General features: G+C 37.5%; 1 pseudogene; it reads right to left on the bottom strand.

Moving 5' to 3' along the window:
* Positions 1-1,806: 1,806 nt before the first annotated feature.
* Positions 1,807-2,631, bottom strand: LOC115519721 (annotated as a pseudogene).
* Positions 2,632-22,731: the final 20,100 nt, after the last annotated feature.

Raw genomic sequence — 22,731 nt, 5'->3', positions numbered from 1 at the left:
GGGAGGCACATTTATTGCTCACTTAAAAAGATCTGAGTTCTCTGGGCTCAGGGTTCCTTCCCTGTGACACAGACTCCTGGTTCACAATCCTTTGTGAATCCAAATGTGCAGTTAACATTTGGCCCTTTTCCTGTCATGCTGTTGGAATTGAGTCTTGGAGAGCAACACAAAAATTGCTGATAATCTAGCTGCTGATGTCGCTCTGAGTAACAAACTGTCCTTTGTCTCATGTCTACCAGCAACATCCATGAAATTGTGACAAGCTAACATGGTGGTTTGCAAGTAAGGCATAATTTTAGACCCTTTGAAGTTTTTAATGCTGACTGATAAAGATGTAGGAACAAAAGTTTTCATCATTTTGGCTCAGGATGGCAAATACTAAAGTATATACAGATCAAGTATTTGACTCTTACTGAAACAACTGTGACTTGGAAGAGGTCATGATTCTTGCTTTAAAAAGTTCCTTTTGGAGGTACCTGTGTGGCTCAGTCAGTTGAATGTCCAAATCTTGACTTTTGCCCAGGTCATGATCGCAGAGATGTGTGATCAAACCCTGTGTCAGGGCTGAGCTCCAGGCTCTGCACAGAACCTGCTTGAGATTCTTGTGCTCTCTCTCTCCCTCTGCCCCTCCCCACCTTGTGCATGCGTGCTAGTTCTCCCTCTAAAGAAATGTTTTTTTTTTTTTTTTGTTTTTTGCAGAAGGGATTACCCATTTCAGTAATGAATTTACTAACTCATGCTCAGTAGATACATATTCTGATTATACCATGCAAAGAATTTTACATACATAACTTCTTTCACTCTTGAGAGAAACCAATGAAGTAAGACACATCAAATCTCAGGCTTTAGACAGCCATAGCTACTGTCTCTTCTCATCTTGCTCTGGGCTTCTTGGTCCTTCCACAACTTTTTTCCACATGGTTACTCTAGTTCTTACCTTGTCCATGTGGAACAGCTTAGGGTCTCAGAGCAATGCAAGATTCCAGATAAAACTCCATGGCGCTGTTTTCTTCTTCAATGACTGGCATTCTGTGGATGGGCCCTTCTTGTCAGCATGCACAAACATGAGAAAGTCAACTCTCTGTGAGGATACACTTCGTTTAACTTTACCTCTGACCTTAATGAACTGAGGCCAAAACAAATCCATACCATCCCAGACAAACCAGAGTCCTTTTCCCAAAACTCATTATTTATGGTTACAGTAGAGTAAAAGTATTTTTCTGAAGCCAAGTGTATTTTGGGGTCGGTTTCCTTGATTTTGAGTATAAATGTTAGTGCTAATATGTACTTTTGTATGCCTATCAATTGCCACAAACTGTGTTATGTGCAATACATAATCTCAGTTTTCATAATAACACAAAAGAAACTTGTTCCATCAGGATTAAGCAAATTGCAGTATAGTTAAGCAGTAGAATTTAGTCATTAAAAGCTTTGGTTCTGGAATCAGGCTGGATACAGATTTAAATTCTTGTTCTACCTTCTACTAGCTTTGATGACTCAATTGCTAAGCCTGTTTCCTACATGTGTAAGGAGAATAAGAATACCTATTTTATAAAAATATGGTGAGGATTTAGTAAGTATGCTTCCAGATGTGTTGAATAATGTTTTCTGAATAGTAATTGCCCAATAAATGGTTGCTGTTATTAATCCCAAGTTAAGGTAAAAAGTGAGTCCATGACTACCGAGACTACCAGATAAAATACAGGACATGCAGTTAAACTGAACTTCAGGTAAAAAAAAAATAATAAAATAAAATAATTTCTTTAGTATGAGTAAATTGCAAATATTGAATGAGACATCCTAATGCTAACTCTGATAAAACTTACTGGTTTTCTTTGCCTCTGGTCCTGCTTTGGAAAGGCTCTCTGGGTTTTTCTGGCTTCGTTTCCCAGCTACAATTTTTACGGCCCTTTCTGCTTCTTTAGCTTGTGTATCTCCCAGACAACTCAAACTCACAGAGCCCTCCTTGTCACCCAGCAGGAGTGGGCTTTCTGGTATTACAGGGGGGGAAAGGTATACTCAGTCCTCAGCTGCTTGCACATCTTGTGGAAAACACTATAGTTGGTCTTATGGAAGCTTTTGAGCATCTTTTTCCTCTGGCTGATGCTTATGAGCACATAGTGCTTGTGGGCTTTGTCCTTGCAAAATTTCTCATGCATTCTTCATAATTGCAAATCTTGACAGGGCAACAAGTCCAGCCTCCAGGGAGCTGGTGTCCTCAGGGTCCACCACAATCTTATTCGTCAACTGCTCTTGCTTGATTTTTAGCTGCTGCTTCTAGTTGGCCATTTCCAAAGACAAGAATCTTCTTACAGCATTATCAAACTTCTCAATTTCAGGAATGTTCTGGTAGTCTTTGAGCAGCATGGAAGGGGGAAGGTTATCTTCTTGGCCTGGTTGGGCTGGTTTCTGGGTGGCATATCTGTGAAGAGCCAAGAGGATGATGCCCCAAGGAGGAGAAGAAGGAAGGCTCCACTGGTGGGAGGGAGGCCTGGCACACGCTCTGCCTGGCAGCCCAAGGACTGGGACCTGAGCAACCCCAGGACTGGGTCTGAAGCAACCCCAGTACCTTACATGCCATCTTCTGTATGCTGACTTGTGACCCCACAGGGTCAGCACCAACGCTGCCATCCCTTTTGCAGCATGGACTGGGTTCAAATTCCTTCTTCTTCTTCTTTTTTTTTTTTTTTTTGATATTCCAGTGTAGCTAGATATGTTATAGTTTTATTTCCTAAATATGATCACCCTAGCTCAGGGTTAATTTGTCCCAAAGACCATACTCTGCCCATTTGCCCATTAAAGGAAAATTGGTTATTTCTATACTGTCAACACATTTTTTATCATACGTTTCTATTTCCTTTGTTTCTCATTACTTTTTAACCACTATTGGAAAGTAACTGAGAGAAGGAAGATGTGAAGAAATTAAAATTGCACAATATTGTTAGTATCCCTGGCAGAATTTAAGGAAATGGAAGAAGCTGAATTAAATGATACAAAAAAAAATGTGAGGTGCTAGCTTTACTTGGGAAGCTTGTCTTGAGTTCTCCACGTGGGGTTAGTTACCCCATCTGTGTGCCATACAGTACTCAGAAATGTTGCTATGTCACTTTATCACCAAGGTTCTCAAAGATGGGCTATCACCCATGGGCTATCACTCTTGGAGGGCTTGGTAAACCAGAGATTGCTGGGGCCCCATTCTCAGGGATTCTGATTCAGTAGATCTGGGGCGGGCCTTGAAGAATCTGCATCTAACATGGTTCTGTGTGCTGTTGATCCCATTAGTCCAGGGTCCACACTCTGTGGACTTGGCTTCTACTCTGTCAGTTTACTCCTTTGACTACAATGGTGAGATCTTTAATGAAGCTAGCATTGGCTTCCCAAAATTCAATTTTCTGAAAGTCAATTCACCAAAGATCAGCTCACTAACTCATTGCGGATTTGTTCTCAGTATGTTTAGTTTGTCTTTGCCCTGTCTCTGTTCTGCCCATGTTTCTGCCCTAGTGTAGGCCCTGAACAAAATATGGCTGTGGTGAACTCCTCTAGATTCTATGTTTGTCAGACAATCTCTGTGGCTGGCCCAGAGGTGGGCACACAGGGTGGATAGGGCATATATCCACCACTAGATGTTAAATAATATGCGCGCGCACACACACACACACACACACACACACACACACACACTTATTAAAAGGAAAACACATCCCATTATCTAAAGGACAGGTGCAAAAAGTAAGCACAAAAGTGAAATAAATTTTTTTTCATTTGGTGAAATAAGCTTTCGTTGATTTAGTCCCTTAGTGAATTGATAGGAGACTGTTGTTGTTATTCCCATGTTGCTGTTAAACTGACTTTGATCTTTTCTTGGGGAAGAAATTGTCTTGTTTATAGAACCACAATACATTAAACAATATGTAACATTTATAAGTACTTAATTTTTTCTAATTATTGAATAAATGTGTTTATACAACTCAATTAGCCATGATATTCTTGAATCTTATGACTAATGAAGGAATATCGTTCAAATATCAGATTGGAAGAAAATTAGCAGTTTTTTTTTTCTGTAAGGTGAGCCAAAAAGTTACCATTATTTGATTCAGCGTAATATTTCCAAATGAAAAGTGTGTTTCTCGGGAGTAGCTTTTGTTCTTTGAGACTATGATTCAGTAAATTCTAATTTCCTTCTGGCTACAATTCTTGTACTGATTTAAAGTGCAAGGATGTTAGAGAAGTTAGAAATGGCATTGGGGGGAAAAATCAAAATCAGGTTGTCTACATTATTACTCTGCCTCTTGAAGCTACAGTAATGTGGGTTTTTTCTGCTGAGCTGGAAGACTTCTGGTTATAGTGTAAGATATGTCAAGGAGATGATGATGATCACAATTCATTTGAGGAGCTTAAATAACACACAGTTGAACATGTGGAAGACAGAACTGCTGTGTCTCAATGTGCCACAAATTAGGAATTTCCTTTATCTCTTTCCTACATAGTTTGGGAAGAAAGTATTATATGTTCTGGAAATCTTTCAAAAACTAATAACCTTCTCAAAATCATCTTACATCATAGAATCTCATAATTGGAAGGGACTTGAAATATTACAGGGCTAAAATACACTTAAAATAGAACTTCCTTTTGGTATTATCCCTGCCTATTTTTCTCTCAGGTGACAGGGAGCTCACTACTGTCCAAAGCATCTACACAAGAGGTTTAGTTGCAATAAAATTCTTTTTGTCTTGGGCTAAAATCTGATTTTACTTTCCAATATTGATAGTTCATTTATTCACTTACTAATTTATCTCAATATGTACAGTCATAACCATTCTCTGAGCAGGGAATAGGCACTGGCCTACAAAGTTGGAAAGCTATGGTCTTTGGTCTCTATTATCTCTTAGTTTAGTAGGAAAAGAAACATGGAAGTAAATACTCTATAAAGAAAGATTGATTTAATGAGGGTACATACAAAGTGCAGTGAGTACTTAATAGAAAGAGTCCCTAAATCAGCCTTGGGGGGATGGAGAAGGCATTAGGAGTAGGTAATACTTTACTACTGGAATAATAAGTTGCATTGTAGGCAGGGAAATACCAGGTACAAAGGCCAAGATAGGAAAATCTGTTCTGGAGCATAGACAGTGTACATATGCATTGGAGGTGGTAGGGAGAGGAAGTTGGAAGTTGCAGAAATGGAAGTTCACAAAGCGGGACATGCAAGTAGGAACCGAGTATTCGAAGGAGTTTATTTTTTACCCTGTGGGAGGCACTGAAAGATATTAAGAAGTAACACAATTATATTTTCTTATAAAAAAAAACCCACAAACTTTGGGAACGCCCTATAAAATACGTTAGTGTGAGATGGGACCAAATAGAGACATGAGAAGCTCATTGCAGTTGTCCAGACCAGACTAGAAAAAAAGTAGAAGGGAGAGGGATGAATATATTTGAAATGTATTCATTGACTAGTTCCAGAATAATTGGGAAGATTTGATGACTGTTTTTGAAGGAAAAGGGAGATGAAACATATTTCACATGAATTCAAGTTTTGTGAATTAGATCCTTACTCCTCATGGACCAGCAGCATGGGTATTCTCAGGGAATTTGTTAAAAATGCAGACTTTTGGGCCTCACTCTAGACCTACTGAGTCAGAATCTGCATTTTAACTGGATCCCCAGGTGGTGCTTTTGCATACTGAAGCTTGAGAAGCACTCTCTGAAACAAAAGATTGCACAAGAATGCCATACCTTGAGGCACAAAGCCCCCAGAGGAAAACACAGTAGGTTCTTTTCAGGGCTTAATTGTTCAGAGTCAGAGAGAGGGGATGATTTCAGTTTAGGCATATTGAAGAGTTTGATCTGTCTGTGGAAATCTGACTGAACAAGCCATTATATACAGGACCTCAGAGCTCATGGTGAATAGCATTTCAACAACCAACGGATCATAGGAAACAGTGAAAATTAAGATATTGGAGGAGATTGCCCCAAAATGTAGGCAGCCTGCAATCCATTACTTTATGACACTGATTTTAGGTTCCTAATAATTGAAAAGAGAACATTTTCAAGTCTGTTTCTTTGATTTGAACCATTTGGTAGCTAGTCTGCAAAGATAGTCTCAAACAATCCTTCCCTTCTTATATGTCCATGCTACTCTTCACATTAAGGGGCGGGGGCTTATTTACCCTCTCCTTGAAACTGTACTGTCCTTAAGACTGGCTTTGCCAAAGAGGAGGCATCAGAAGTGACCTCCAAGCACTTCCAAGCCCAGGCCTTAAGAGGATGAGCACCATGGGGCACCTGGCTGACTCAGTCATAAGAACTGTGTGACTCTTGATCTGGGGGTTGTGACTTCAAGCCCCATGTTGGCTATAGAGATCACTTAAATAAATGAAACTTAGAAAATGCTCCTCCTCCTTTTTTAAAATTTCCCCAAAATTCTAAGCAGTGTGGAGAGGACATGTGGAAGAAAACTGAGACACTACTATCATCATAAACTGCTGAACTCCCAGCTGACAGCACCAAATGCAGCCATGTGAGTAGCCCATCTTGGATGTGCCAGCCTAGTCAAGGGCCAGACGGCTGCAGCCCCAGCAGACCTCACATGCAATAGAACTGCCAGGCTGAAATGAGTTCAGTCAACCCACAGGGCCATCATATTTAGCAAAACAGATTTTGTTTTAGGCAGTTAAGTACTGGGGTTGATTTGTTACACAGTAATGAATAATAGAAACCATTTAGCTCCTCACATTTTTAAAATAATGTTACCTCTGGGCAGTTAGTTGGACACAGAGCAGGCAGGCTTCCATTTGAAAATGAACGGAAAACATGTTTACATACATGTTAATACATGATAGATGAAAAGAAAAAAATGGCAATGTTTACTACTTACAATTAAAACCCAGGCACAAATTTAGAGGAGTCTCTTGATGCTATTAGTTGATTTCACTCCCCAGTTGTTTTTCCTTCTCTCACCTCTCCATTCCTGTTACTTTAGTCCAGTCAGTCATGTGTTACACGGAATACAGTGAAGATCTTTGTACCTTCAGTTTTGCCGACTTAATCATCTTAATGTCACCAGAGGGCTCTTCCTAAAGATTGCTTTGAACATAGAATTCAATGTTGCATCATCAACAATAGAATTAATAACATCATTCATTCATTCTTCAGTTATGCTCCTTATTCAGTTATGCTCCTAAGCACGAAGGTTATTCATGATCTTAGTTGAATCTAATTTTCCACTCATCTCCTCTCCTTCCATGAACCTCCTTCTCCTTTACAGTGAGTTTTTGGTTCTGTCTACACTGAGCCATCTTCTGTTCTCCACATTTTTGGCATGAACTTCCACTCCTCTATGCATTTTCCTGGGTCTTACTGCTTTACTCTGGTAATTACAAACCTCTCTCAAGGTTCAGGTGAAACACCACTTCCTTGGTTCAGGGGTTTCCTATACCACTACTCAGAGCTGATGGCCTACTTCCTTTGAATCTAGTGTCTTTTTCAGCCATTTTCACTAACTTGAAAGCATTATATTTTGTGTACACGGTGTTAAATACTTTGCACACAGTGTGTGTCTTAGTCCACAAGACAAATAACAAAAAACCTAGAGGTAGTATTACTATTTCCATTTCATAGATAAGAAAACTAAGACACATGGGGATTATGTAACTTGCCCAAAGTCATGGAGTTGTTAAACAGAGCTAGACTTCCAGTCCATGCTTTTTGGACTCAACAGCTGAAACGTTAAGCACCAAATTATGTGGTCTTTTTCTATAGAGCACATTTTAGTCTCATTTGTACCCTTAATGGTCATTAAAGGTCTGTCACCCACTAGACATAAAGCTCCTTGAAAGAACGAGAGTTCCCATAATCTCTGCACTTAGCAGGGTGTTCACTATTTCTTTGCTAAGCGATTTGCTAAATTGATATACTTTAATCTAGATTAGTGAGGTGTGCCATTCAAAATAATTTTCTATATGCCTTACACCGTTTGAGTTGCCAAGGGGGAGAGAGAAGGAAAATTATACCCCAGTGTTCCCTGACTTAAAACTTGTAATAAAACTGAAAAGGGAGACAGATGTTACTACCACTCCACCAGTACAGATGGAGTTAAAATGTGCTTTAGCAGAGCTCCTTTTCCAGTTAATCGCTCTCTGTGTAAGCACTTCCTATATATTTTCTATTCCTTCCATGTTAATGGGGACCAATGTTCCCAAAGTTTATATGTATTGCAATAGAAGGTGTTACCCAAGAAAGGAGGGGACAAAAGCACTTACTGCATGGTAAGGTCTAATAATAGACAACTTATTCACCTGGCATTTACTACAGTAACATTCAGGATGAGCTCATTGTTTTGGCTACCAGCATGCTGCTTACTCCTAGGGGAAAAGAAAACGCATCTTTTTCCATTTGGCACTGTCCTGTTCCCACCCTCCATCCTCATGAAAGCTCTTCCTCTACCCCAGTGTTAAGTACTAGCAATGACAGCCTTGCTAATGTGGGGACTACTTGGTAAATTACCAATGGAAAGCGTATGTTTTGGGTAGGATAGAGAAACATTGAAAACTGGAATACCTCAAAGGTTCTCCATGGTCTTTCCTGAATGCCCGGGGTTCTATCTACCACAATAAAAAAGATGATGTAAGCTCCAGATCTTCTCCTTAAGAAAAAGATCCTCCAACAATATTTTACATGGTTTCAGTGGAATGTTTCATGAATGACCAGGGATACAAGGACTTGTTATTTGTAATCAGTCTTGGAGGAATAAAAAAAGAGTTCCTTTTCCCCTTCCCAGTCTATGCCCTAACCCCTTGTCCTAAGTCCTTTCTGGCTATGTCTCATCCTTCTCTTCATGTTCTAGCAATTTCTGCGCTTTTTGATTGTTAATATAGCTTTGTGGTTTCTCATGAATCAATGCATTTGCATATTCTGAGCTTTCTGGGGTTTGCCTGTAATGCATACTTATCACCAACCTTCCAGACCTGGCTCAAGCACTTAGTACTTTGAAATTCTTTCCCACATTCTGGGCCATTTTAGGCTTTTCTTTCTGTATATTCCCATTACATCTATAGAAAGGATCATCAAACTGCACTGTAACTGCTAGTATATGTCCTTGCTCACCAGGACTCCTTTATGGCTGGAACCCTGTTTATACATTTTTTTAAGTTTATTTACTTTGAAAGAGTAAGCAAGCAAACTGGGCAGGGGTAGAGTGGGAGAGAGGGAGAAAATCTCAAGCAAGCTCCACACTGCCAGCCCAGAGCCCAATGCAGGGCTGGATCCCATGAACTGTGAGATCATGACCTGAGATGAAATCTAGTCACGTGCTTAACCAACTGAGCTACTCAGGCGTCCCTCTATTTATACATTTTTGTATTCCTATGATGTAGCATGTAAAGGAACTGATCAAGTTTTCTGTTTAACAATGGCTATAATGTATCTCTCTATTTCAATAATTTTTTTGGAGAGAACTTTGAATTGATTGAACTTTAGCCAGAAGGTGCCAGAGAGGACTTATCAGACAAGGAGAGGAAGATCTATAGTGGGAGGCAGCCATTTCCTCCAGGACCACACAACTTGGGATTCTGCAAAAAGGAGACAAGAATCCAAACAGGTGTAGTTGTCAGCAGCTGAGAGAAGGAAGTATGGGGAATTATTGTTTAATGGATACAGAGTTTTAGCTTTGTGAGGTGAAAAGAATTTTGGAGATGGCAGTGGTGATGGTTACAGAACAGTGTGAAATGACACTGAACTGTACACTTAAAAATGTTTAAGAGGCTAAATTTTAGGTTATGTGCATTTTATTTAAAAATTTAAGATAACTAAAAAAATGCAACTAGGAAAGATGATATTAACAATCAAAAAATGGTAAGTGTTCATAAAAGGGCCCAAGAGAAGAACTTACACATACATCACTTTCAGCTCTGGAGGATCCAAAAGTACTTTGCTGCTGTGGGGTCTTAGAAGAATCACTTTACCTCTCCAAGGCACAGAGTAAACCAGATTGCTCTTGGCAAACCTTTGTTGACTTTCTGCTACCTGAACCTGTGCAGCTTTTTTGGTGTCTCTTTGTTTTCCAGGTCTACTCTTGTAAACTTCTGTCAATGGGATGGGTCCCGAATAATTTTTCCATAAATTATTTTTCTGCTTAAGATAGACAGTCTGTTTCCTTTGCATTTAACCAGAAACCCTGAGTAATAAAGATTTTTATTTACACAAGTCTTCAAGAAGAGATCCTAAGAGGGGAAAAGCATCCAAAATAAGATGTGGGAACCTTATGAAGTTATCTCCCACATAGAGATTTTCTCTAAATACACACTTTAAATTATTCCTTGGAAGATCTAAGTTTTTTTTAAATGTTTGTGTAAATTATCCTTCAATATTCAACACCTTTCAAAATCGTCACACTTTCTCATGCCTTCCTTGATATCTCCCACTACCTTCTTCTTAGTTATGTAACTTATCTTCATTGCTCTATTGACTGAACTGTGTCATTGACTCAATTGAGACGTCCATGAGAAAAGAGATATATTAAACATATGTCTACCCTTGGTACCTAGGGAGTTCCTGGAATCTAGAGCAGTAATGAAAGAATTAATGAATGAGGTGGAATGTGAGTGGATGAGTAAAGGAATTGCTGAGTATAGTCAATTTGGACAGAAGATTCTGTTCACCTTCTGATTGATTTCCCTTTCCCCCTCAAGCTTTCTGGACTGCATACATTCTTTTTGAAGTCCCATTACCACAGTCAACATTTGCACCATGGCTAATAAATTAGCATCACTTTGAAAACAAAAATGATTCCATTTTGCACTTGGAATGTGGTCTGAGAATTAGAAAGGGCAGGGGTGTTACTTGCCCTGAGGCCTGGAAAGTCTCTTGGTGTTTTATTAGGTAACAATTTCTGTTTTTACTGGATTTTCTGGTCACTAGCCCCTGGGAACCTGAATGAATGCCAAAAGTAAAAAAAGAAAACCGCATGCTCCCTGCTACTTAGAGACCATATAACCTCCTAAGAAGTATCTATGATTGCAATTAGAGGCATCTATGATTGTAATTGGGAGCCTGGCTTGTTAAAGGGAAAAGACAAGCAAAAGTAGGTCAATGTTATGACTTGGCTAGATGCAACTGGTACCACATTCTCTTCCTGCTGGTCCTGCTTGTGGGAAAGTCCTAGAAATGAGTGAAATAGAAATGTCTATTTCTCAGAATGACTTTCTAAAACATGAATATCATAGAAGCAATCAGAAAATGGGTTTTCTTTTTTAAAACCTTATATTTAAAACATATATTACAAAAAATATTTCACAGAGACAATAAAAAAATGGATTCTCTTTTCAGTGATGTGTGTCAGGAAAGTAGCACTAATTTTTCAGAACCTTGCGGGTGATCTGATGGTACAGTATTGGTCTTGTTCCTTTTTAATACCCACATTGGGCTTTTTCATAAATCATCCCTTTGTTGTTATGTTGGAAACCAGAGCATCTCTGTGTCCTGCACCATAGTGTAGTAGTTGAAGGATTAACTCAGGAGTTGGAAGATCTAGGACAGCCTCTATCTCCACCTTTCACAGATCAGTGACTCTAAGCCAGTTAACATCTCAGAGCTTTAGTTTCAAATCAAGGATGTTGATGGTTGTCCTACTTAACTACCTTCCTCCTACACTTTTAAAAGCCACAGAGAATGCCAAGTCTGTCAAAATATTTGGTAGGCCAAAAGACATTGTCAAAATGGAACAGATGACAAAAATATAGTCGGGGGAGGGGAGGAAAGGCCATTTTCCACTTGGCTCCCCAGTTGACCTCTTAAGAACCTCCAGTAAACCATGGCACCTTCACAGTGGGGCTACAGAAAGTGCGGAGCAGAGAAACAAACCCAGGGTTTGGTGACTGGCAGATCTGGTTCACATCACTCAAGGAATCTATGCTTTCTGGACTTTGATTTCCCATTTGTAAAAACAGATGATAATGCCTACCGAAAAAGGATTCCTAAGGGGTGGGGGTAGATGAAATAATGGAATAAAACCGTGCCTGAAACATGGGAGGTCCTTGGTTTTAACTTCTCTCTATCTCAGTTAGGATTTTAAGGGGGGTGGGAAAAAAGGAGTTGATAGAGGAAATTCTGCTCTGGGTTACCCATGGTCATTAGAGAAATTTGCCCGCTTGATTTTAACTGTTAATGGCAATTAAAGAAAACTAAGAGGGGTTTCTCTGAGAAATTAACAAATGTGGCAAAAACAGAAAATTATTCCCTAGGAGAAAAATTGTACCATCGACAGTGAATAAGAGCACAGGTACAGAGTCATCCAAAAGAGCTATAACAGTTCTTTGGCTGAAGATTCCGACTTTAATCTGATTAAATGTATTTACATAGTTAAAAGAGATGCCCCTGAATTTAAGGTATAGTGGTCAAGTAACAAAAACATACAGAAAAGTAGGTCGCAGGGACACAGTCCTTTTTAGTTTTATTCTCCAATGACAAATTATTAGTGAAGAAGCTGCAAGTATTATGGCCCCATTGGCAAGGTGACCCTCAAGTTGAGGAGGAGAGCTGTGTTAGTTTTATAGCAGGCAACTCAGTAAAGGAATTACATAGCTGTACACATATTACATAATAGGAATTATTACTGAGTTGTAACACAGACCGAGGTTTAAATCTTGGCCCTGGCATTTACTAGCAGAGTAAATGTGGCCAGGCTATTTAACTTCTTAACCCTCAGTTTCCTAATGTGCGAAATGGGGATGATAACATACTCAACCCATAAGGTCGTTGTGAGGAGTAAATGCCAAGATATATGTAAATTACCTCTCATAGTGATTGATGTCTTGAAAATATTCAATATTAGTCTTTTTAATCGTTATTTGAACTTATTTACATTAAACACTAGTACTATTCTGTTAATTCTTCTGGGTTTGATTGTCCACTTTTTTTAATGTTTTGTTTTTTTTTTTGAGAGAGACAGAGAATGAGTGGGAGAGGGGCAGAGAGAGGGAGATACAGAATCTGAAGCAGGCTGTCAGCACAGAGCCTGACACAGGGCCCAAGCCCACGAGCCCTGAGATCATGATCTGAGCCAAAGTCTGACGCTTAACTGACTGAGTCACCCAGGTGCCCCTGATTGTTCACTTTTGAAGAAGCTTCTCGACTTTCCTAGGTTGGTTTGGCTATAAAGAAGAAATGCAATGATTATTATGGCTTATATGATTATATTTCTCATTATAAATTTACCTATCATTTTCTCTGACAATTTTCTCTGTAATTTAAATCTAGGCTAATGTCTGCAGGTAATACTTGAAGCAATATAGGGTTAGATCCTGACCTGTGTTGAATTAACAATGGAAAACACCTCCTAATGGGCCTCCTGGAAGTCTGCAAACAGGCAATTCCTGGCTGCACCCCATGGGACCATAAGTGCTATCAGTGAGCAATTCAGAAGGGGAAATTTGGTGGAGTTGTCACGGTCTTATTTGGCTTATTCAGTATCTTCAATCCATGAGTTCATTAGACTAAATTTTAAAAAAAGTTGTTTCTTGAAATTTAGCATGCTTAGAAGGCTTCTTAAAGCTCAGATTACTGATCCCGCTCTCTGCCCCTAAGAGTACCTGATTGAACACATCTGCATCATGGTCTGGGGGTCGGGGTCCAATAATTTGCATTCCAACAAATTCTCAGGTGATGCCGATGTTGCTAGTCTGCAGGTCTCATTTAAGAGTCACTGCTTTAAAGTGAGTAAGTGAATATCTATTTCAGGGTAACCATTTTTAAAAAATGTTAAAACATTTGTTGAATGTCTGTCATGTTCAGGCACCATGCTGAATTTTGGATATATAAGAATAAGCACCTACTAGGAGACAGATAAATAAACCAGAATGCCAGTAATTGGAAAAGTTAAATTGGCAATCCAATTAAACCACTTCATTTGGTTGGCCTTTCCTCTCAAGAAGAATCTATATGGAAATTCAGTCAGTCTGAGTAGCTTGTTTGGAAACAGTTAAGAAGAAAGATGTTGAATAATATTAATGAGCAGGGCTGTAGTAGGAGAGGAATGTTTAGGTCTCTGACTACTTCTCTGACATTTAAACCTGTTTCTTTTCTTGCTTATTCCCCCCAAAGGAGTTTTTAGTCTTCTTAGATTGGGTCCCTTTACTAGGTATTGTGTGTGACTTTGTCTCTGTTTCTACATTTTTCTTCCATGCATTTGGATGGATAAGGTAAACCTTATGTGTCTTTTTAGGACACATCCTGCCACCTTGATTTTTGGCTAAAAGAATAGAAAGACTTTGTGGCCTTTGGGGCTATAGCAAGTCCTCCAACCTAGAATCACCATCTCAGTTTTCCAGTATAAATTTCTTTAAAAAAAATATACGGTGTGTGTGTGTTGATCAGTTTTAGGTTCACAGCAAAATTGGGCAGAAAGTACAGAAAGTTGCCTCATACCCTCAGTCCCTACACAGACAAAGCTTCTGCCACTATCAGTATCCTGCACCAGAGTGGTATATTTGTTAGAACTGCTAAATCTATATTGACACATCATTAACGCCCAGTCCATAGTTTACCTTAGGGCTCATTCTTGGCCTTGTACATTCTATGAGTTTGGAAAAATGTGCAATGATGTGTATTCACCATTATAGTATCCTGCAGAGTAGTTCGACTGCCCTAAAAATTTTATGTTTTACCCATCCCCTCTCTTCCCCCTGCTCCTGGCAACCTCTGGCCTTTTTACTGTTTCCATAGTTTGGCCTTTTCCACAATGTCACATAGTTTGAATCCTCACCATTAAGTTTTATATGTTCAGATGCCTCAACATCGTAGGTGATTTTCAGAAAATATTGCAGGCATTTGTGTGTATTCTGGACAAACAACATCTCCCAGCAAATACCTCCAGAAAGAGGAAAGATGGTGGTCCAAGGCCTTGCTGGAGAAAATACACCATCAGGTTATTACACTCTGGTGAAAACAAATCTAGACTGCAGAATACCAGCCTTCCTTTAGTGCATCCTTTGTTCCTGTGATCAGAGAAGGGATATCAAAATGATGGCGGGTACTTTGACAATGCATAAGGATCTCAGAGGAGGTCACCTGTGTTCCACTTCATGCCAGGAGCTTCCACTACAGTAGATACTGTTTTTATTAGAGTGCAGCCTGAGAATTGGAGACTTGGAGGACATCACTTAAACTTTAAGTTCGGGAATGGGGTTTAATAATTTCGGTGTCATGGACTCATGACTAATGTTAAGGTTATGAATCCTCTCCCAAAAGAGATGTGTATGCACAAAAGTTTCCATAAAATGTCAGGGGTTTCACTGAAACATGAAGACCACTGACCCAATGTAGAAACAATAATAATAAAAAAAAAACAACAACTTAAAAAGACGCAAAGACCAGTATCTGTCCCTGAATACGTAATATTGTCTAACTCAACTTGGGTTTGGTTGTCAATCACACTGGCTGCCATACCCCATTAGAATAGATGGTGATGGGTTGTTTTGGTGCAATTTGAAGGTCAAACGACGTTAGGAGAGTTATGAAATAAACACGCCCTTAGTTATTGCTAAAATAGGTCTCTGATCTCGTGTGTGTTAGAGTCTAGTCATTGAAATTCCTAACTGTTCCATAAACTTTTCAAGTAATTTATTAATATACATGTTTCTTCAAATACTGGTTCTTGAAAATATGTGAGTCCTCTTACTAAAAACCAATATATTCTATAATACAGTTAATTAAATTTCAGCTTTCCTTGTTTTCTATAGTTCTAAGAAAATTGAGATATTCTAGACATATGTGTTCAACTTGTTTTCTTCATGCCTTCTAGCTTTCTCTTGTGGGGACTCACTTTTATGTAGGCTTTTCATTCAATACCTATTCACTGAAGCCCATTCAGTGCCAGGCGTTGTGCTCTATCTTTGGGGTATGGTGATAGAACAACCTGAGATAGTAAAAAAAAACAGAGTTGAGAGATCCATAAAAACTCAAATCAAACTTGGGGAACTTATTTTTTTATGTTAACCAGATTATTGTCTATCTTAGAACCTATTTCATAATCTGACAAGGCGTAGCAGTATAATGACTATCCAGTAGGGTGGCTATGCACAGTCTGAATTGATCTATTTTATATTAGGTTTGGGGAGTTTTCTACTTTCAAGGTGATATTTTTTTCTGCTTTTGTCCACACAGACTGGAAGTACCTCAATGAAGTTGTAATTATTGCTGTTAACACACCCCTCCTTCAGTTATTTTAGGCCTTTTTTTTTTTGTTTCCCTCCAGTGCACACACTTCAGGGCATAGTAGTATCTTTTCCCTACTAGTACAAGCAAAAACATCTTTTGCCAAGAGTTTAGCTCTGATGTGCTTGGCACAGCAAAGCAACAGAGAAATGAATGGTCACTGCAATTATAAATGGGTTAACATTCCACCGTACTCCAGAAGAATAGATTTCAGGCCAAGCTGCAATGAGAGATTGGGGGGAGGAGGGCGGTATACAACTGATTCCATTCAAACATGGGAAAAAACCCTTCTAAGAATGACTACAGAATGAAACACCTGCCACCCAATTCTTCACATAAAAGTTTGGCAGCAATACAGGGGGCAATTTGGAACAACTTTCATAGTCCGAGTTAAAGGAACTAAATAAGAGAACTACACAGATGATTCCCTGAGAATGGACTTTTATAACTCTGCTGTTTAAAATCAATAGAGCAGAAGTCAGAGTTTAAAACTCATCTTTTCCACTTTGCTTCTCCAAAATGTGTTTTCGTTTTGTGTCAAGATTTAGTCTGGCCACTTGAAAAATTACAAAATGCTAGCTTGGCCCTGACCCTTTAAAGCCCTGCTCTCCTCTTTTCTCAGCTATTGGCAACATACGCTCAAACTGTTGGCTCAGATTCTGCCCCATTCCTCAGACCATTATTTTCTCTTCCTCCCTCACTCTGTTCCTTCTCCCTCCCACCTCTTCTTCCCTCTCTCCCTCCTTTTCTTCCTCCCTTTTTTCCTCTACTTTGTTTTTATTGGTGAAGTACACTTTTCATAAAATAAAATGCAAAAATATCAGACCTACAATTCAATCAGCATTGATAAAGGCAATTATTTGTGTAATCCACATACCTATTAAGATAGAGAACACTCCTATCATCCTAAATAGCTCTGTTGTGCTCACTCCATATGTGTCCCAATTGCCCTGAAGCGACCAATGGCAACCAGTTTTCATTTCGTTCACCATAGATTAGCTTTACTGGTACTAGAAATTTAGATAAATGGAATCATATAATGCATACTCTTTGTATGTGACTTATGTTATTTTTGGAATTCATCCACGTTGCACGTATTAATCTGTTTTATCTTACTGCTGAATACACTTACAATATGCAAATATGCCACAACTTATCCTTTCTCCTATTGATGAATATTTGGGTGGTTTTTAGTTTTGTGATACTGTAAAGAAAGCTGCTGTGAACATTTCCTAAACACATTTCTCATTGATGCTATGGTAAATGGTCTTATTTATAATTTTTTTTTCAAATACTTGTTGCTTTTTTTGGGCAATAAATTATCTGTATCCTGGGATTTGATGTTTTACTTATTATATTTATTACATAGATTCCTGAGGATTTTCCATGTAAATAATTATGTTGTCTGCAAATGAAGGCACTCTTACTTCTTTCATTCCCTGGTACAATACTGACTAAAAAAAATACTGAATAAAAATAAAAATTGCCTGTCTCAGGGGAAATGATTCAGTGTGTCTCTATTAAGTATTGATCATATTTGTACCTTTTCTATAGATGCCCATTATCAGATTTAGAAACTTTCTGTGTGTGTATTTGTAGTATGTTAAGAAGTTTTGTTTTTAATCACAAATTAGGGTTAAATCTGGTGAAATGTTAGGGAGGTATCCATTGAGATAATCATGACAATTTTCTTCTTTATGTAATCTCCATATTATGATTTGCAGTGATCAATCTTTAAGTGTTAAACTAACCTTGCATTCCTGGGATGAATGCCTCTTCTTTCTCATCATGTCTTAAAACTTTTCTATTTTATTGGGTTCAAGTTTTTGTGCATATCATTAGAAAAAAAATTAAAACATTGTAATTTTTCTCATTATTTTAGTTGAGGTAGACCATATGTCCTAAAAGTATGAAACAGGAAATTATCATTGCTGCTCTGCACGGGTGAGTAAAAGCTTGTTTACAAGGTTCATATCATGGTCTCATTACTCAATGTGACCTCTGTGGATGGTCATAATCCCCCATGTCCCAGAATTTGGAGCGACATGATAAGCCACCTTATCCTGCAGTCGCAGCCCCACATGACAAAGTCTAGGTATTAAATATTTAACCATATTCTGTTCTGATTTCTGCTCAACCAAAGTAAGACTCACTTCTTTATATAAATTACTGTTTCCCTCCTTTCTTCCATTGAGTAGTATATTATTCATCCGATTAACCTGGAGATTCTTTGTTATGTGGTAAGTGAACATGGTTTTTAACCCCTCAAGCACAATTTTTGGCTTCTAATTAACTTCCATATCCAATATTGTATTTTTTTTCTGTCTGAAGGGTTTTACTCACCATATAGCCTTCTCTCCCTCTCTCTCTCTCTCTCTCTCTCTCTTTCTCTCTGTCCCCCTCTCTCCCTCCCTCTCCTTTCTTCCCTCTCTCTCTCTCACTCTCTCTTCTTTTGCACAAAGGTCAGGACCATGAGAGCCAAAACTTTGGTTAGATTTTGAATGCTATCTATCATTCTCTGAAACCTAAACAAGATTTTCATCTTTTTTTATATATGTTATCCCTAAAATTGAATATATCTTTCTCCCTTTGTGTATGTTTTAACAAAGGTTTTTAGAATATGCATCCATTCATTTGTCATTTTCCCCATCAGCCGTATTATTTATCCCTGAATTCATCATTGAAAACATTCATTTATTGTCACCTTGAGTCTCTAAGATCAATGTTAGACTCAGTTTGTTCAAGTATTTCATCTAAAGTCTGGTGGTTACAGCACCCATACAAAAATCTGGAACTAGTTTATACATAAACATATTATTCTGTTACATGTGATAAGGGTATTCTTGTTATATTTTCAGATGTTATATTCTGCTATATGTGATAAAGGTATTCTTGTTATATGTTCAGATGTTAAATAGGTACTAAAGTTCCCACAAACTAAGTGACAAGCATCTTGCATTTTTTCATTTTTGTAAATGTTTATTTCCTTTGGAGAGAGAGACACAGGGGAGCGGCAGAGAGAGAGGGAGACACAGAATCCCAAGCAGGCTCCAGGCTCTGAGCTGTCAGCACAGAGTCTGACGCAGGGCTCAAACTCATGAACTGCAAGATCATGACCTGAGCTGAAGTCAGATGCTTAACCAACTGAGCCACCCAGGTGCCCCTATTTGCTTTATGTTTTATTTGAAGTATAATTAACAAACAATGCTATATTAGTTTCAGGTTTACAACATTGATTTAATAATTCTATACATTACTCAGGGTAATAAGTATAGTCATCATCTATCACCAAGTAACATGCTTGCAATATTATTTATATTCCTTATGCTGTACTTTTCATCTCTATGGCTTACTTATTTTATAACTGGAAGTTTGTATACCTTAACCCCCTTTATCTATTCTGTGCATCCACCTACTGGCCTCCCCTTGGCAATCATCAGTTTGTTTTCTGTATTTTAGGGTCTGTCTTTGTTTTTTGTAGATTTCATTTATAAATGAAATCATGCATTATTGGTCTTTCTCTGACTTATTTCACTTAGCATTATACACTCTAGGTCTATCCATGTTGTCACAAATGGCAAGATCTCATTTTTTTTTATGGTTGAGTCATATTACACTGTATATATGCCACATCTTTATCCATTCATCTATTGATGGACACTTGAGTTACTTCTATATCTTGGCTATTGTAAAAAACACTGTAATAAACACAGGAATGCACTTACATTTTTGAATAAGGGTTTTTGTTTTCTTTGGGTACATACCCACTAGTGGAATTACTGGATCATAGGGTATTTCTATTTTAAATTTTTTGAAAAACCTTCAGACTGTTTTCCACAGTGGCTACACCAATGTACATTCCCACCAGCAGTGGCAGAGGGTTCCTGTTTTACCATATCATCACCAACACTTGTTATTTCTTTTCCTTTTGATTCCAGTCATTTGGACCAGTGTAAGGTAATATCTCACTGTGATTTTGATTTGCATTTTTCTGATGATTAGTGATGTTGAGCATCTTTTCATGTGTCTGTTGGCCATCTCTAGGTGTTCTTTGGAAAAATATCTATTCAGGTCCTCCATTTTTTAATTCAATTACTTTTTTGGTGTATAGTTGTATACGTTTTAAATATTTTGGCTATTCACCCCTTATTGGATATGTCATTTGCAAATATATTCTCCCGTTCGGAGGGTTACCTTTTCATTATGTTGCCTTTTCATATCACCTTTGTTAGGCAAAAGCTTTTTATTTTGGTATAGTCCTAGTAGTTTATTTTTGCTTTTGTTTTCTTATGATGTATTAAAACATTTTTCTAGGTGCAATCTTCTAATACTTCATTATTGATTTTGTGCCTATATTCGTGAGGAGTATTGGTTTGTAGTTCCTTACAATGTATTTGTCTGATTTTAATATTAGGTATATAATAGCCAGGTAAAGTAAAATGGCAAGTGCTCTACTTGTTTCTTTTCTTTTTAATAAAAATGATTATTTTAAATATTTTAATATTTTAAAATAAAAATAAATACTAATATTACTTCTTCCTTAAAAGTTTGTTAAAATACTGCAGTGAAGTGATATAAACTTGGTATTTTCTACGTGGGATTTTTTTTTTAATTTTGTGAATTTAATTTATTTAATAGACTATTTTTATTTTCAATGTCATATATAGGTTTGGTTTCTAGGAATTTATACTTGATTTCTGAGTTGTCAGATTTATTGGCATAAAATTGTTTATAAAGTTATTATTATTATTATTATTTGTCTGTAGAGATTGGATTAATGGAGTAACAGCCTTTCATTCATGATCATAATTTGCTCATATATGCTCTGGTGCTCTCCCTCCCTGCATCCCAATTTAATCCATCTCTAATTTGATCAATCTAAGTAGGATCAAATGCATAGATAGGTTGAAGGAATTAGCCTTTGATTGTGCTGATTTGTTCTATAATTTGCTTATTTTTTATGTCATTAAAATTTGTTTAGTATTTCCATCCCTTTAAATTTTTTTAAATGCTAATTTCTTCAAATGGATTTTTAGGGTATTAATTTTAGACTTTTGTTCTAAATATATTCTAATATATTTAAGGTGTAAGCTTCCCTTTAAGCAACATTATAGCTGCATGCTGCACATTTTGACATTTTGTGATTTCATTGAGCTCAAAATATTTTCCGAATTCCCTTGGGATTTCTTCTTGGACTCACAGAAAATTTAGAATTATGCCATTTAATTTTCAACTATTTCAGGAATTTTCTGACTGGCAATAAAACCAGTATCAATGGATTTAATATTGAAATAAAATGGAGGATATTCTCAGAAAATTAAGGAATAAACAACAAAGAGATTTTCTTTTTCGTCTACTTTATCAAGTAGGAAAGAGTTTTGAAATCACTACCCATAATTGTGAATTAATTTATTTCTCCTTTTTGCTCTCAAGTTTTGCTTCCTATTAGGTCCTTGTATATATGATTGTTGTGTCCTTTTGATGAATGAACACTTTTCTCATAATAAAATATTACCCTTTATCCCTAATTCTGCTCACAATATTTCCCAGGACACAATATTTCACATAGACTGATACATATATATACATATCATTCTATAATTCTTTGAATTGGGGTATTTTCTTACTTTATGTATAATGTAATTGTTGATATGATTGTGTTAAATATATTATGATGTATTTTTAAATAGTTTCATCTTTTCTGCTTTTTATATTTCATTTAATCTTCATTATTGGCTTTTCAGCTACACCTCTTCAATTTTAGTTGTTTTTTCTAGGATTCCCAGTCTATCCCTTTACATAGAATAACAGCGTTATACTTGATCCTTCTAATCATTCACACTATTCTTGTCATATGCTTCATTTCTATAATTATTATAAACCCCATAAATACATTGTTATAATTTTTGCTTTAGATGGTCCCTATTTTTAGAAATGGGAATATTTTTTTACACCTACCCACATATTTACCATTTCCATGTTCCTTTGTATAGATATGAACTTCCAGCTCTTGTTTTCTCTCAGCGTGAAAACTTCCTTTAACAGTTCTTGCTATGCTGGCCTACTGGTGATGGATTCTCTTGAATATTGATGGCCTGGAAGAGTTTTAATTACATTTTTATTTTAAAAGGCTACAGACTTAATCTTATGACTCAATTCTGAGATCTGGCTCTTGCTGTTGGACCTTTGCCAAGCTCCTTTAAGGACACCGTCCCAGCTCAGTAGAGCTACACCATGACATATATAAGAAGAACTCACACCTTTGTCTTCTGATTAAGTCCCAAGCTTATGTTTATTATTGTTATTTGATTATTTGTTGACTCACTTGAGATGTGGACTATAAGTAGTTGTTTCTATTATATTTCATCACTTAGTATATAATCCTGCCTTGATCAGTAAAAGCTTTTTTTTTTTAATGTTTATTCATTTGGGGGGGGTTGGAGAGACAGAGAGAGGGGGAGAGAACATGAGTGGGGGAGGGGCAGAGAGAGGAGGACAGAGGATCTGAAGTGGGCTCTGTGCTGA

This window comes from Lynx canadensis, chromosome C1 (assembly GCF_007474595.2).
Source record: "Lynx canadensis isolate LIC74 chromosome C1, mLynCan4.pri.v2, whole genome shotgun sequence".
Lineage (NCBI taxonomy): Eukaryota > Metazoa > Chordata > Mammalia > Carnivora > Felidae > Lynx > Lynx canadensis.
This window is presented reverse-complemented; position numbering and strand designations above follow the sequence as displayed.